Here is a 17251-nt window from a genome sequence, read left to right as displayed (position 1 = left end):
GGAATCAGAAGCAACAAACGACAACTTTACTCTGACTATGAAATATTAGGAGTGTGGTGATAGATTGAGGCATATTGCTATAAGTGTAATAAAGATATTTCACAAGGATAAGACGCAAATCAGTCTGTAGACGATATTACAAAATTACATAATTGAGGTCAAATTCTCATGAATAGTTTTCGAGAAAATCGAGGGTAAAAAGTGAGTTCTTAGGGGCGCTTAAAGGTGTGTCGTTCAGTGTTAATAATAATTGATATAGTTTTTATCTCGTTGAAAGATATATTGTTTATTTTACTGTTAACTAACAGATTACATCTTCTGTTGTTTGTCTTCTTCTAATGGAGACTTATTCGTCAAAGCGATGCACACACTTCTTAACAATGGCATACTCAGGGGTGCCCATCCCCCCCAAAGCTGATGGCGCCCTCCCCCCGAAACTAATAATCTCCTCCCTCCTCAAAACTCAAGTCCTCTAAAAACAATTGCCCAGTGTAGCAGTAGTTTTTATAGTACTAATAATTGTTATTTTTGTTGTTGTTTTTATTTCCTGTAGTAGTATTATAGAATGCTTGTAGTAGTAGTAGGGGCAGTAGTAATTATAAAAATGGCATTACTTTTATTAGTAGTCTTGGTAGTGTACTATGTGTGTGAATGTGTGATTACACTTTCCAGGATCTGCGAAAAACGAACAACTGCGTAGCTGGCTTCACTCTGTACAATACATGGAGCTGAATATATAGAATACTACTGGAGCGACCTCTCACGGAAAGTCTCTATTGTACACAGTAATGCCACTTTTGAGCTGGTTTTCAGTTTACCGCAAGCCCTGGAAAATGTAATCGCACAAACAGAAAACTATACAAAATATTATCATTAATTCATTTATTATACATCATGTAGCAATTGAACAGCATTACTTATTAAGTGTCGCACATGATATAAATAAGAAATAAATAAATGCTCCCAGCAGAAAATGGGTAAATTACCTACACAAAGCGATAAACCGACCAGTCCATCCTTTCTTATAGCAACTTGTGCGGTACTTCATTCATAGAGTTTCTAAGCAGGGGGTAGGGGGATTCATTCTCGAGATTTAAAAAAAAATCGCATCGTGTTCCAATGTTATTCTGACGACAGCAAAATTACTTATTCGACATTAGAGTAAAATTCTTCCCCAATTTTTTTATTTCCCCCAATTTTTTTCTCGATGGCACAACTTGTGCCATTCATCCCTCCTGTGGGCGACCCTTCTCTCTTAAAACGAACCAACCTTTCCTTTCATACGGCTACTTGCGCGGTACTTCATTCATCGAGTATCGATCGAAGCAGGGGATACGGGGGTTCACCCCGGAAAATTTTTGAAAATTAGCTTCTCAAAATCGTGTTTTAATGCTATTCCGACAGTAAAATTGCTAGTTCGAAAGTAGAGTAAAATCCCCCCCAAAATTTTTCTCAATGGCGCAGCTTGCGCCATACATCCCCCTTGTGGGCGGCCCTGGGCATACTTATGCTACTTAGAAATCTTGAGTTCAAAAACTCACAAATAATATATTAAAGCATCTGACAGATTCTATAGTGTATCCTAATCGGTGATGCAGTGAGAATGTTACTATCGACTTCTGTGGAAACAAATTTAATTCCAGAGACATCTAGCTTTGAAAGAAACAACCATTAATTTATTTTTTTGCATATAATTATGAAATACATTGATTTGGTTTGTCGTTGAACGTGAATAAATTAGTATGAATACTAGTTTTCAATTCTTGATTTTGTAATAAATCGTTTCTAGATCTCATGAATTTATTATTGTTGTTATTATTATTTTTTTGTGGCTAAGGCTTGTCTCGATCTGAATAAATCATTAAACTTAATTTTGATTAAACCTTTTTGTCTGGAATCGTTCTTCATTGACTTTTTCAACTGAACTAATCCGATCTGGATCAGACAAAGTTGGCATAATTGTTGATCTTCGTCTGATGTATTAGCGTGTGAATTGTTAGGCTTTTGGTTCCCCAGCTATGGAGCTTCAAATTTGGATAACATAGGTATTTTGAAGAACACGAACGTGTCCAGCCGAACTTATACGATCTGGACCAAACTTGGCACGGTGGTCGACCTGATATACAAATATGTGAAATGTCCTATTGTGCAGGCTTCCTAGTATCCGAGTTACGGAGTATCAAAAATTTGGGGTTTCATATTTTCCAAAACAAAACAGGTTAAGAAAACAAAAAAACTCATCCGATCTGGATCAAACATCACATGCAGGGTAGACTTTGACCTGAAATACAAGGGTGTGAAATAGGTAGCCTTTAGATTTTGTAGTTATTGACTATGAGATTTGAAGTTTGGACTCGGTAACGTGTTCGAAAATTAATTTTTAATGCTGGTTTCGTTTTTTAAAATGATCAATGGAAGTCAACTATTTTCTGCAATAAGGGAGTTTGTACTACTTGTATTGTTTCGAAAGATTCAGATGCATTATAGCTCTGATATGACGAATTTGTGCACTCATATTGACCTTTTTTCCCTTCATATTTTTGTGAAAGATATAATTTCCCATAGTCTGTCTATATTGTTTCCGAATACCTTATATGCATACATCAGACACCTTGCCTAAACACTAGATCGGAGGGGGTGCTGAATTCGTTTTAAATGGGAGGTAATTTCAGTACATCTTATATTTATAATTATTGTTGTATATTGAACATAACATGTGTTCACCTATTGACACTGTTCAACATTACATTGTCCATACAAAGTTATAATTCACAAATCTTTCTTCTATATACTAAATTGTATATACTAAATCATTTGCTAAAATTATTGTTTTAAATGTATCTATTATAGGACTGCTTTTTATTATAGTATTATACAAAGTGTACACACATTCTTCTTGAAGTGTTCGCAATCGCCAGCACATTTTCCTGTTATGGACATGATAGGAGATTTCTGATAGCGATGTTGGTGAATATATCTCATTATGTATATGTTTGTGTAAAAAAAAAAAAAAAAAAAAAGGCAAAAGAAAATTAGACAATCTGTTTTCAAAATAATGCAATAAACATTGGTAGAAGTGCAACATATTTTTCGTATTGATGATCCTGTATTTTTCCATATTAAATATCGCAGAGTTTGAGTTTAGTGTCCCGTTCAGCAGCGAGGCTATGTGAGAAGTGGATCTGCAACTTAACGAGGAATCCAAACCACATGAGCTCCTGTCTGGAAACTACACAAAGATCAACTTTTTTCACTTGTATGCTATTTATATAATATTCAAATTCTAAATACTTTTTTCTTTCTTATATAAGATATTACACTGCACTTCTCTGTAGATAACGATAGTTTGTTCACTTTGCACCAATTAGAAAGTGCATTAATGCCATTTTGGAAACTAATGAAATTTCTCTCGGAACATACGACATGATAAAATTTTAAATCATTTGCATTTAACAACTTTTGTGCCTTTAATTACACCAGGAAAATCACTAATATATCCAATAACAAACACAAAGAAAGCCCTAAGCTTTAACCTTGAAGAACATCTGAATGAATTACAAATTCAGAAGTCAGTACATTTCTGTAGCATACATGATGTCTACGTTTGAGAAGAAACGGTAATTGCAATTTACGTAGGATGTGTGAAAAATTGAAAGTTATAACGCTTTAATGAAATCTACGGTGTATATACATTTTGTCTATTTGATTTTTACCATAAATTTATACTGCTACTAAGTGAGTTAAGTCAGCAAGAATAGTTATTGTTGATTTTCAGAGTAGAAAACTGCTGAGTCCATAAAATAATTGAATACATGTGTGAATATTTCTATTTAAAAAAAATTTAAATATTTTGACAGACGAAGAGATTTCATTGCTACTGGTTAATAACTTCTTATATCAATATTATTTTCTTTCGTCTTGAGAATTGAACAATTATAAGGAATTTCCATCTAGTTGGAAATTGAGAACTGGCAAATAACTTATTAAATATCATCTATAGTGGATGGTGAAGAAGAACCCTTGGTGTATATAGAGTATATATATGATTCGATTTTGTCAGAAGAGGTTTGTTGTTTAAGCCTTTTAATAGGATGTATGACTTCTTTCATTTCAACATGAGTAAATGTAAGCTGATTAAGCAGACGAGAGTTAGGACTCAGATTGTAATGGAGTTCCTGGCAATATTACATAAATGCATTAACATCATCTTTTTAGTTATTTAATTAACATTCTTCATAAGTTAAGATAAGCGTTTCTGAACTACGTTTTCTCTTTTCCTACGTAAGTCCAAAAACTTATTTTATTTTCAAGAACACTAGTTTTGCAATAATTTATGTATCTATCACAGCCTTAATTTGTTTATAGTCTATTAATTTAAATGATAGGAAGTGTCTCGTATTTCTCGTCTTAATTGTCCCTCATGATGCTCTTTACTCTTTATTAATTAGGCATTAACTAAATAGAATATTTCTGTTTAACTTTCTCACGCATACACGCTTATCAAAAACATAATTGATTATTTTATGTGAATGATCAACACTTTCGTCAACTATAGTCCATTTCCCCATATAATTATCCTAAATCAGCTTTATCGAAGTTATAATTTAATTTAATATATGCAGTTTTAGTACTGGTTCTCTTACTGTACCGGAAGTCAAATAAAACGGTGATAAACATCTTCAGACACAAATCATTGGGATTCATGTTCCATTTGAATATCATTGATATTTTCATGTTTATACTATAACACTATTATCTAAACTAGTTGCTCCCAACAAGCCTTGGGCTGTTGAGAATTACCTGCATACTGAAGACATCTCTTGGTCTCAGGTACAATGCAGTACAGCTAGCAACAACTATTAGCCTGATTGTGAATTATTAGGACAAAGGAAGCGCAGCTAGCAAATACTATTAGCCTGACTGTGAACTATCAGAACAAAGAGAGCGCAGCTAACAACAACTATTAGCCTGACTGCGAACTATTAGGACAAAGGCAGCGCAGATAGCAACAACTATTAGCCTGACTGTGAACTATTAGAAAAAGGCAGTGTAGCTTGCATGACTATTAGCCTGACTGTGTACCACTAGGAATTAGCACTCACAAACTGAGAGTCTTATGTTTACGATAAGGAAATTTTAGCGTAGATGTTTGTGTTAGTCGTAATTTTAAATGTTTAATCTTGGCATTTTAGTGATACTCACAAACTAATGCCGCATGTTTTTGCATTATAAATAGGAAAGAAACAATATTTTGCTAAAATCTCAAAATTATTCAAACTTTCAAGCAACAGACATTATACTATTCTGTTTGGGAGATGTGAGTGATTATATTTGGTAAAAATTTCCTACAAAAAAAATACCAAATTGAAGGAAATGCACCTGTAATTAAAATTCTTTATTTAATAGATACGTGCTTCTAACCTTGGTCATTTTAAATGTTATTCGAGAAAAATAAATAAATAAAAATACTATTTTACATATGAAGTTAAAACATGAAACCTTCTTGTGTGGCAAAGACGGGACACATTTTACACCTGAAATGCGACATAGTATATAGCATAGCATAACGCTCCTTTCCACACGTGGTGCCGTGATTTGTGCGGAAAATTTTTCACTGAGATCCTGATAGCACACACGGTAGGAGTGACACCTTGGAATCATTCCTCATACAGCTTGTCAACACACGATGCCTCAACTTTTTTTCAGCAGATGTTGTAAACGTTCTTGGGAAAGAAGAGTGGGTGGAGGGCGTGGTATCACATCACTACGAACTGCTTACTTGTGTGTACTGTCTATGTCACCAGTGTGTATATTTTTCGAAAAGTATATCATATGAGAGTATTTCTATGAACAGTTTGAGGAAGAACATTTTGTGAAGAATTGTGTTGTTTTCGTCCACTAACATAACATTAGAAATTGACATTTTGACACACAATTATTACTTAAATAACAATAGCAATTCTAAGTTAGTAACATTGTATGTTTAGCTGACAAATTAGTTTTGAAAACATAAAATAAAACTGTATAGAACATTTATACCTGCACAAATGAACCACAAGATCATACATATTATTTTATGTAACATTTGTACGTAAACTTATTTATACAATCATGCAGCTAAGCCTTATAATATTGTAATATTAGTATGCACATCTGTTCGTTCTTCCCTTACTTTACACAATACTCTTGGACGAAAGGGATTTTTTTTTATTTTTTGGTAATAGACAGGCTAGAGCGATGATATCGACTGAGTTGGTTAATTGAGTCAAACTGTTGTCATCTTCAGGGTAACGGTGATTTTAAGGGTGGCTATCCGTATCCCACGCGTGGAAAGAAATACGAACTGACGTTAGAATTTATTTTCAAAGTTACAGGATTTTTTAGATAAACCTCGAAAAATATGGATAAAATTAAAGTCTAACATTCTTAGCGTGTGAGAGGGTTGGTTAAATTGATGCTAAATAGATATGTACCCAGAGGCCAAGGGAAGGAATCGTGGGGGTGGGGTCGCCCCTTCAAAACTAATGTGCGCCCCATGTATTGTTGTGAATATGTATTGTTATATTATTTTTCTTTATTATTATTATTATTATTATTATTATTATTATTATTATTATTATATGCATTTTTTATGAATGCCTCACTTCCCAAAGCTACAGAGAAATCTCGCTCTTGCCAGAGGCTAAAGTAGTGGAAGGGCCAGACTCAATTAGTCGATTTTTGATCATTAATAACCAACCAATCCAACAGCACTCTGTGAAATGAGGAAGTATCTTTTGTTGTCGATAGATGTGGCAACATCATACAGTATGCTGAGAACGAGGACAATACTCTGCTTACTTACATTATGAATTTTTTAAACAATGTATCAGAAGTCCAGCGTTGAAGAGTTTGGACCGCCAGCAATCCATAGGGAAACAATAGTTTGAACAAACAAGCAGTTTGATGAAGCTGCGAGAGCAATCCCAGTTACCTTGGTCAATCGAGAACGATGCGAACTACGGAGACGCAAGCACGTGTTGCTGCGGAACTGGCATCATTTTCTTACACATCAAAGTCTACCCGCTGTTTGTCTACCGTACTGGACATTTCGAGAAGTTTCCCTAGAGTTTTAAGTGACATGAAGCCGGCACCATACCATCAATGTCTTATTCATGTTCTTAATAAGGATGATTTCGACAGGGCGAGTTGAGTTTGCCGATTTGATGTTGATCAAGTTTCAGGAGAGCCCTAAACCGTATCCGGGATATTGTGTGCATTGATGAGTCTCAATTTCACACTTCGAGATGGCAAACAGAGACAACTACGTGTTTTGGTGTCCAGAGAATCTCTGTATTATCATGAACACGATGTCCAGCCCCAGGAGTGTGGTGTTGGCGTGACATACGAAGGACAGATTAGACTGTTTTTCCTGGAAGGTGGCGTCACAGGGAAAAGCTACCTACAGTTACTGAAGGAAACTGTCACTCCAGAATCTTGTAATCGATAGAACTTTCAAGAACTGTGGTGGCAAGATAGAACCCCAGCACACTACACCAAAATTGTTCGGCCGTTCTTTTAATGTTTTTCCTCAATACTGGATTGGCCGTAGAGGGTCTGTTCAGTGACCAGCCAGATTATCTTAAATAACTCCACTTGGCTTTATTCTTTGGGGTCAACTCAATAACAAAGTGTACGCTAATCTTATTGACAATGAGCAACATTTGCGCGAAGTGTTGTTCAGAACTTCAACAATCTTCCGCTGATTATGTGTAGTAAGGCATGTGAAAACGTTCCTGTGAGCCTGCAAGCCTGTATTGACTTAGGTGGTGCCAGGTAGACCAGTATGTTGAAAATCAATGACTTTTGTGTGCGTACTTCCATTTTTGTAACCTGACCTAACAATTTCTATAAACATTGCTATATATTATACTGGGCATTTTTGGATACCAGTAACATCTATTCAAAACTGCCTAATTGAGTTTGGTCCACTCTGTACATCATATCATGTTTTTCGTTAAACTTCAATAAGATATTGCTGGTGTTAAAACTTTGGCGTGGGAAATAGTCTATATATCTATTTTCGCCTGATAACCTTTACTATCTATCTACCATCCAAACATAAAGGTCCTTCGCGATTTCATGAAATGTAAAGATCACAATCTCGATCCACATATATTGTTCATAAGAAATGAGGCTGCTTCCCGGAATTGAGGTAGCACATAAGATTGGTATCTATTTATTTACATATGTATTTCATCTCGATGGACTAGGCATAGCTATTTCTCGATTACTAGTAGCACTATCTAACCGTTATAATTATAAACTGTAAAGCACGGCTTACAATAACAATAAAATTGCTTCATTTACTCACGAAATATTACATTTAAAAAAAATGTCACGGATTGATAAAGAAGGAAATATGCTGTGTTCACATAAGTAATCGTTATTAACATATTGCTCCATCTTAAGATCAGTCGTTTAGCAAATTTGTGAAAATTTTCAAAATTACACGAAATACCATGACTTGGTCCGAAATTGATTGACTATGATGGTATTTTCTATTTCCAAACTAATGAATATCTGTGCAAATTTCGTTTTTTGTTTTCGAAAGATTTCCGAATAAGTGCATGAAAAACACACGGAATTTCAAGGAGTATGTAATAGTTATTTAAAAGAAAAGAATCTGGGTTAGTTTGACCCAATCTTGTCATTCAGATGCATTATATCTGACTTTCCCAACCGGTAGGTCGTACAGCCCATGAAGTGGTTCGTGAAATTTTGGAAATTAAAGAAAAACTACGTTTATTGCACCCAGAAGAAATATAGTCTAAATCTAATATTTACAGATACATATTATTATTATTATTATTATTATTATTATTATTATTATTATTATTATTATTATTATTATTAGTATAGTAGTAGTAGTAGTATTGAGACTTTACACAGAAAAATCAAAGATTGTGAATCCCTTCAATAGCAGTAACAATCAAGGGCGCCGATCCTGGGAGGGCCGGGGGCCCGGGCCCCCCAAAGCTCATGTGCCCCCTATTGTATTTATGAATATACAATATTTGGCATAATTTGAATGCAATTTGTCTTAAAATCCTTCTATATATACCTTCTGCATCTGAATGCCTCCCCTAGAGCTCCTCCGTGGCTAAGCGGTTAGCATACGCGCCTTTGGCGTGGGAGGCCCGGGTTCGATTCCCGGCGGGAGCTCATGTGGTTTTGATTCCACGTTAATCAGTAGGTCCACGTCTCATATAGCCTCGTTGCTGAACGGGACGTTAAACTCAAAATCAAGTCAAGTCAATGCCCCCCTAAATTTACAGAGAAATCGGCGCCCTTGGTAACAGTGCTGAACTCTAGTCTATCACCATGCTTTAGGTGTTCAGCAAAGTGCGAAGTTAGTGACAAGATTGACAAGCACTCTATTATACAGGTATTGATAAGTACATAGATATTTAACTTTTTTTTAAATGATATTCCTAAATGAACGACGTATTTTAGTAGGTATACTTTTTGAGCTTACTTTTAAAAGTTGACTCGTTGTTACTCATAAAGTAAGTCTGGCAGGTCGAGGTGACTCAGTGATTGTAGTCGACCGATCTAAGCCATTAGGCTAATGGTTGTGAGGTGAAACCCTTTTGAGGTTCGAGTCCATTTGTGGTAATAATGGTGGATTTTAAAATGTTTTCGATGTTTTTATCTTTGTGTTTCTCTCGAATTCGATAATCCGGAACAGTGGAAAAAAGAAAAAGGAAAGTAAGAGCGAGCAGTTAAAAGATGAAGTGGCAAAACTCTCACCTCTGGTTCGCGAAATGCCTGATTCGATTCCAGCTCTCGCTAAGTGGGCTTTGTGGTGGATAAACACCATATTTGTGGATTTTCTCATTCCTTATTAAATCCTTCATTCATTATCATCATCAGCATCTCTTTTAACCATGGGGGCATAATCATTTAGATTTAAAAAAAGGCCGGAACATTAGTTCTTGATAAAAAAAAAATGAAATGAAATCTTCCAGTTTATGTCCCGAGGTTATGTTGTGTAGTCTAAAGGAGGCTGTAAACGATGAGAATGAATGAAATAGTGGAATGAATAAAGTGAGAGGAAACGGGAGAACCCTGAACAAATTCCCCCACAAGGTGTTTCTCCACCAAAAAGATAATTTGTCCCTATAAAACAAAAGCACAAAGAAATATTCTATTTCATTAGTACTTCTTACATAAGTAAGGGTGTAACCATTTGAATACTCATAAGTCCGTTGCAGAAGTTCCACTTTTTTGTTTCATGCAAAATTTATATGAATAAACACGAAGGTATGTCCCCACTTTTTCGGGAAATGCTACACGGCGCAAGGATACTTTAAACAAATTTGTTCCTTCTATATATCATGAATGCTACTCAGAAAACTTAAATTCCAGTTCGCAATGTGTAATTATTTATTACATAAAAGAATAAAAAGGTTCTTATTTGTGACCGAATGAATTGATTTCTAAACGACTTCAAAAAGAAGCAGGTTCTCAATTAGATCTCTCTCTCTCTCTCTCTCTCTATATATATATATATATATATATATATATATATATATATATATATATATATATATATATATAAATATATATATATAGTGGCGGATCCAAGGAAGGACTATACGGGCTATAGCTCCCCCCCCTTGGCGCCCAGCTATACAGTGGATAAAATGGGCTTCTATCCTGCTTTACACTGTATAAAATGCCAAAGTATGGTTTGTCTCCTCCTTTGATCATATCCTGGATGCGCCGCTGTATATATATGTGGCCATCTGTTCGAAATAAATTAAACTATTTTTTAAATTTTTGAAACGTTTTCAAACGAAAACTCAACTATAGGGTTTAAGAAGTTTAAAGTTAGTTATGTAAAACTTTTTATTACATAACTATAAATGAAAATGGTATGTTTTTAGTAAAAGGACATTACGGCCTTATGCAGAGTCGTTCTGACGCATTATTAGAGTTATACTAAGAGAGTTCAACTAACATATGTTTCCTGCAGTAGTTAGGCTGTTAGTATAACGCTAATCATACTACAAAACGACTCTGCATAAGACCTATAGAGTCCCGTTTGCATTTTTCCTCAAACACTAGACAATTTTCTGAAAAATTTGTTCATACTATTTTTAATCGACTTCAAGAAAACAGGAGGTTTTCAATTGCATTCGTTAATACACATATATATATATACCCACAGGGTCGGACCCAGGATTTTCTGAGAGAGTACACCAATAACTACCAGTACATTTGAATTGAATTGGAAGGTTTTAAATGCCTTTAGGCATCTGTGGTGTGAATGAGGAAATGCCCACGAAATGCTAAGTGTTTGTTCTCTGTGAATCCTTTTCTTTCAACTTCTGGATCTCTCTATTTTAACCCTGAACGGAAACATGACATCAGAAATTTTCGGAAATTGTTGCCGTTTCACTGCTAGCTTCTCACTTTAGGTAGGGTATATTTACAACGAAGGGAGTGCACGTGCACCTTTGGACCCCCTAAATCCGGCCCTATATATATATATATTAGAGAAAGTGTGAGAGAAGCATTTTTTTCTATTCTTTATGAGTTAGGGCTATGTGTCACAAATTGCTAAACAAATTTCAATTAGTGCAGAGATCTGTAACTTTTGTATCGCATTTCCGCCAATGTAGGAAAATATTATTACTATAATTTTAGTGCTTTATGTGGATAGGGAATAATAAAAAATAACATTTTTCTATATCACAAACAATAATGAAAACGAAAACAACGCAATAAAATGTCAGTTGTGTTTCTTTTAAGTGTTTACTTTGTCCTATACATAGATTGTCCTAAGCTGACAACTGGATTTGAATGTGTTCGCATCAAGTTTTCTTAGTGCTAAATCTATAACTCAGTTACGAAGCGGAGAGTTGGAATTATGCAATCTACGAGGTGAATATTCATTTTACGATTAAGACACAATAAGTTAATTTCACACAAATGTTCACTTCTCAACTCATATTGTACCTAATTACTATTCGAATCCGGTTCATTTCCCACTTCTCTATATGTTTTAAACAAAACACTCACTTTTATTTCTCCATTTCCAATTTACAGGAAGAAGGCTTAGAAAAAAAAAGAATATTTCTGGACCAATGCTATATAACAATAACTAGATGTGTTAGTAATGCGTTAGCAATTGTTATCAGAGCTTGAAACAAGTATGAAAATATATAAAAGTAAACAAGAGATACTCCTAAAGTCCCGTGTTTTAGCTAATGATCTTGTTTCCGAATCATAAGATAGGGTCTTCCATCTTGAAAATCTCATTAAACTGCTTTATTTCCACAAGCAATATAATGTCGATATGCACAAGGTATATTTGTCGTTAATTCTATGACCAGTCTCCAGTAATATGGTGAGTAGTCCGCAGTGGTGTACGGTGGGAGGGATTTCAGAAAAGTTATATAGTATTTGGACAGTGAATGATTTAATAATATATAATTTAGATTGATCACTACCAGGATTGTAAATTAGGACAGAATTCTAGTTTTAGAATTCCTAAATAAGCAGATTTGCGTATTACTTAAAATATCCTTCTAACTTTTGTCGCATTCTTACATAAATACAATTCTCAATATCAAAAAAATAACATGATATTTTACATGATAATAAACTTAGAATTAATACTAAATGTTTTCACTCATATAACGCAATGATTAAAGTTATGATTTTCATATCTACTAACATATCAATAATTTTTAAAAAAATGCTTAATTTTTTTTAGTGAGATTGCTGAAATTTCTTATCAGTAGTAAGTCGTGATTATGGAATAGAATTCCTTAGTCCAGAATCAAATTTTGTGAGCTCATCTGTAAAATAATACTACTAATAAGAAACTATTTCAATTGCTTATGGTGAAAGAAAGGGCTGATTGTTTAGTGAGCTAACATACATATAATATGTTTAATAGAAAATAAGTAGAGTTGATTTAAAGAATGAATGAAGTGAAAATTCAAGAAATCGACCATGACACCTGTCACTTAGAGACTCTAACGTCAGAAGATTTTGCTTTGATAATCTTTGTATTATCTCAGACTGACTGCTTTCAATTTGAACCTTCTATCTTTATTTTAATAAACTCAAAAGCTTCTATAATATTAATAGAAAATAACCTCGTTGTTCATTTTCTTTTAACGCTTAGAGTCCGGTTTACTGTCTTACTTTAATTCCTACATCTTCGTATATTACGCTTCAATAAATAATATTTCAAACATCAGGAGAGTAAAAATACATTATAATAGTTACTCAAATAGAGATTCAAACTAAAATGTTTCTGTCATAATTCTCTCTTGTATAGAAATAATAATAACTTATCGATACATTAGGCAAGTCTTATTTAAGTTTGAAAAGAAAAAAGTTTAAATATTCACCCTGCGTCAATAATTTCAAGCAGTATTTAAATAAGATAGACAAATTTAATTGATATCATTGGTTCTGCTCCACTAAGCAATTGTCCGAATAGTGACTACCGTTCTCTTCCATTGTAATTATTATACCTGATTGTTAACGGTTCCACTATAAATAATATGCATATAGTGTGCGATTTCCACGCACGAATTTTTAACACTTTTCAGAAAAGTTTTAAACTACCAATTAGTACTTGGCGAGTTTCCACTGAAAATTTTATTCAATAGCTAAACCTTGCTTGTGATACTATAATTCATATTTCTAAAAAAATTCAGAACCAATCAAATAATATATTCAATTTCTAATAATTATTTTTTCTTCCAGGGTTTTCTTTGTTACACAATATATTTAATTCTTGATTTTCCCTAAATCTAATCAGGAGATGATTTTGAGAAAGAAATTTCTTTCTATCAGTACTATTCAATATAACTGTTTACTAATATTTCACGTAGTTTTAAATTAATGCATAAATTTTCATATGTATTATCAAATTAAAAGAATTAATTTAGGAATTTTCCAAAGTCAGTTTGTTAGGGATTATTCCGTAAATGATTTAGAAGCTCAAGAAAGAAGCAATAACATGAAATATTTACCTATATCCACTTGTTCATTATGTCTAATTTTTTAGTATAATAAAAACTGAAATTTAAATCGTTAGATCGAAGAAGTGACACAAATCTATTTTTTTCTAGCTCTTATTCAGTACTTTATATCCAAACATAGAGAATAATTCATTGTCATCTTCAATTAGATATTCAAATAATATCAGTTTCTCTTCTCTTTCAAGTAGATATCATTGATTCTCAAATACAAGCTATTTTAGACCAATGGGTAAAAACAATGAAGTTCCATTTATTATTAACGGATTGAATATTTGTTCTGGACTTGTTAATCTTAGAATTATTATTAAAATTACAAAATAATGATGGTTCATTTCTTACAGCAACATTATCACTAGATTTCATTCAGAAGATAAACACAAAGTGTTAAAATAATCAGTAATTAATTATCGTTAATGTTACTTATTGTTAAGTTAGCATTAACTATTATTTGCTTAATGACAACAGTTTTCACTGTGTTACACTTACTATTAAGTTAATAGTAGTGTCATGGCAGCACATTTTGGGAGTAATTTAATGTAGTCTTATTCAAACGTCTTAAAATGTATATTCTTTGTTTCAAATAAGATTATATGCATTTTATTTACCTGAAATTGCCTGCTAATTGTATGTTAAATCTATTTTCCATATTGTTGGTGTTACTTTCTGTGAGTCTTGTTATTATATAAATGAAAAATTAAACATGTTTTCGTTAGAGAAGACAATATTACTTTAACCTCGATATGTTAAAAATAAGAAACAAACAAAATTTGTTTAAACGAGACGTGTTTGATTTATCAAACAATATAAAGAAGAGTTAAATATATATGGAGAAATGTAAAATATGTAATTTTGCATATTTAATCAAACCATGAGAAGGATGGGTAGAGGATTCATTTTATTCTCCCAAAATTTATTGAAAATAAATCTATGATATAAAGATACGATATTCCCTTTTTGTTTTTGATATTGATTTTCTTGGCTTCATTTCAATATTTGATAGCCAATGAATCTCAGATTAATGAGTCTATTTCAATTGACCTCCAAACCATATCATTAACACATGAAAACCACGAACAATAATGGCCCTAAAAGATAATCTATAGAATCACTATCCTTTATGTCAAAGTGATTGAACTATAACAGTTGATTGGAACTTAGAAGAAGTAGAATATTTAAAAAAAAGTAAATACATTAAATATAGAGAAAGCTTTTCGAAGTGAATAACAAAGTTGTTTATCATTTTTGTCATCGCTAATATGATCAATGTATTTTAAAGTGTTATTATCTTCATACAAGTACAGCATAAATATGTAACGAATACTCATACAGTTATTACATCACTTATATATTAATTGCACTTTATTTACCTTTCTTTAATTTTAATGAACTTTATTTACTTTTTCAGTGTTTATTTTATTTGTATTTTCCTACCTTCGCATACAGAATAAACATGTTTATGTCCCTTATTGTGTCACTTGTATGTTACTTACACTTTCTCTATTTATAGTAAGCTGTATTAATTAATTTATTTGTAGTATTTGTGTTACTTGTGTTTTTGTTTGTGTCTTTATACAAGTATATAGAATAAAAATATAACAAATGTATTTAAAATACCCATTATTGTGTCATTTGTATATTATTTGCGCTATCTCTGTTTCTTATTAAGTTTTAGTGAACTTTGTGTATTTATTTATTTATTTATTTTTGCATTTTCCTTCATAAGTATACAGAATAAATATTATCTATCCTAGCATTATATCATTTGTGTATTATTTAAATCTTCTTTTCTTTTCATTTTAGTCGACTTTCTTTATCTATTTACGAAATTTATTAAACTTATGGTTTTCCTTATATAATTACGCATTCACACATACATTTTATTGATTACATAATTTTAAATTATTACAAATTTTAAACGTTTATTAATTCAAAGCATAAGTCTAGTGCACCTACTTCAATAATAAAGAAACAAAATGCCTCATTATTAAATCCGGAAAAAGGATTTTCTTTATATATTCTTTCTGGAAAGTATTTCGACGCTACACGCTTACTGGACTAAAGTGATTAGGACAAGAATTGCTATAGCCAAAGAAATATATATATATAAAAAAATCAGTCTTAACTAAAATTTTAATATTGGGTTGAGGAAGAAGTTGGTTAGGTGCTGTATGGAGTATTGGACTGTATGGTTCAGAACTTGAACGTTACGGAAGTTAGAGAAGAAATATCTTGAACTGCGAAATGTGGTATTAGATGAAGAAGATAAAACGGACAGAGAGAGTAATAAACGAAGATGTTTTAAAATTGATAGGAGAAACGAGGATGCTTTTTGGAGGAAGAATAATTTCCAAGCCCAAACCTAAAATTAAAAAAAAAGAAGAAACTCATTTGTCACTGGATCTGCGAAAAGGCAGAATATTTAATAATAATAATTCTTTCTAATGTTTTTGTAGTCGGCTTCCAAAACTTAGAACTGTTCATAAATGATCACAGTCCTTAATTAATACACTCCTCACTTTAAATGAACTTTTGTAAGTAATATTAATTATAAAAGAGTTGACAATATCGCAATTTCGAAAGTTGGTTGCTTAATATTTCTAAAACAATATTAATAAAACTAATATTTATATGTAAGCTTTTTTTTTACATAGTGCTGAAATTTGAGGACTGTTATTTATAAGAACGTTTACTAAGATTCTTAGGTACTAATTTCTGTGCAAATCTTTAAAAAAGGTTTTTAATATATCCAGAAGTATTTGCATTCGTTTGTTTGTAAACTTGTTGGTTTTTAAATTAGTGTTCGTGATTTCTCCGTTATTCCTACAAGAAGTTGTTAGATTTCTAGAAAATACATTCTTAGTAAAGATATGTTCACTTGTCTAAGCAAGAATATAAAAAGAAAATTGTGAATATTTATTGCTCTTTAATAAGATAAATGGAAGTTTAAGATGGAATGGGCAGATTACACTCAAGATAATTGTTTTAAATGTCAATAGACAAAGTAACCTATAACCATAATAATTATTTTCAAAGATATGTGGAAAACCTGAAGTATAAATAAAAGTATTTAAAACAGTTGCTTTTGTCATAACACATGTGAAAATTTCTTATAACTCGTATGAAAATGTGTAACAAATACATTTACAGAAATATTTACAACTATAATTTAGTTCAAATTTTTGATGAATTTTCTAGTATCC

General features: G+C 32.4%; 2 long non-coding RNA genes across 13 annotated transcripts in view; one reads left to right on the top strand and one right to left on the bottom strand.

Moving 5' to 3' along the window:
• Positions 1-17251, top strand: part of LOC145664342 (uncharacterized) — a 361655-nt gene that overhangs the window by 47210 nt on the left and 297194 nt on the right. The gene's annotated exons all lie outside the window — the stretch shown is intronic.
• Positions 1-17251, bottom strand: part of LOC145664340 (uncharacterized) — a 513034-nt gene that overhangs the window by 226052 nt on the left and 269731 nt on the right. The window lies entirely within an intron of this gene.

Source organism: Thermobia domestica, chromosome 11 (assembly GCF_964235325.1).
Source record: "Thermobia domestica chromosome 11, izTheDome1.hap1.1, whole genome shotgun sequence".
Classification (NCBI taxonomy): Eukaryota; Metazoa; Arthropoda; class Insecta; order Zygentoma; family Lepismatidae; genus Thermobia; species Thermobia domestica.
This window is presented reverse-complemented; position numbering and strand designations above follow the sequence as displayed.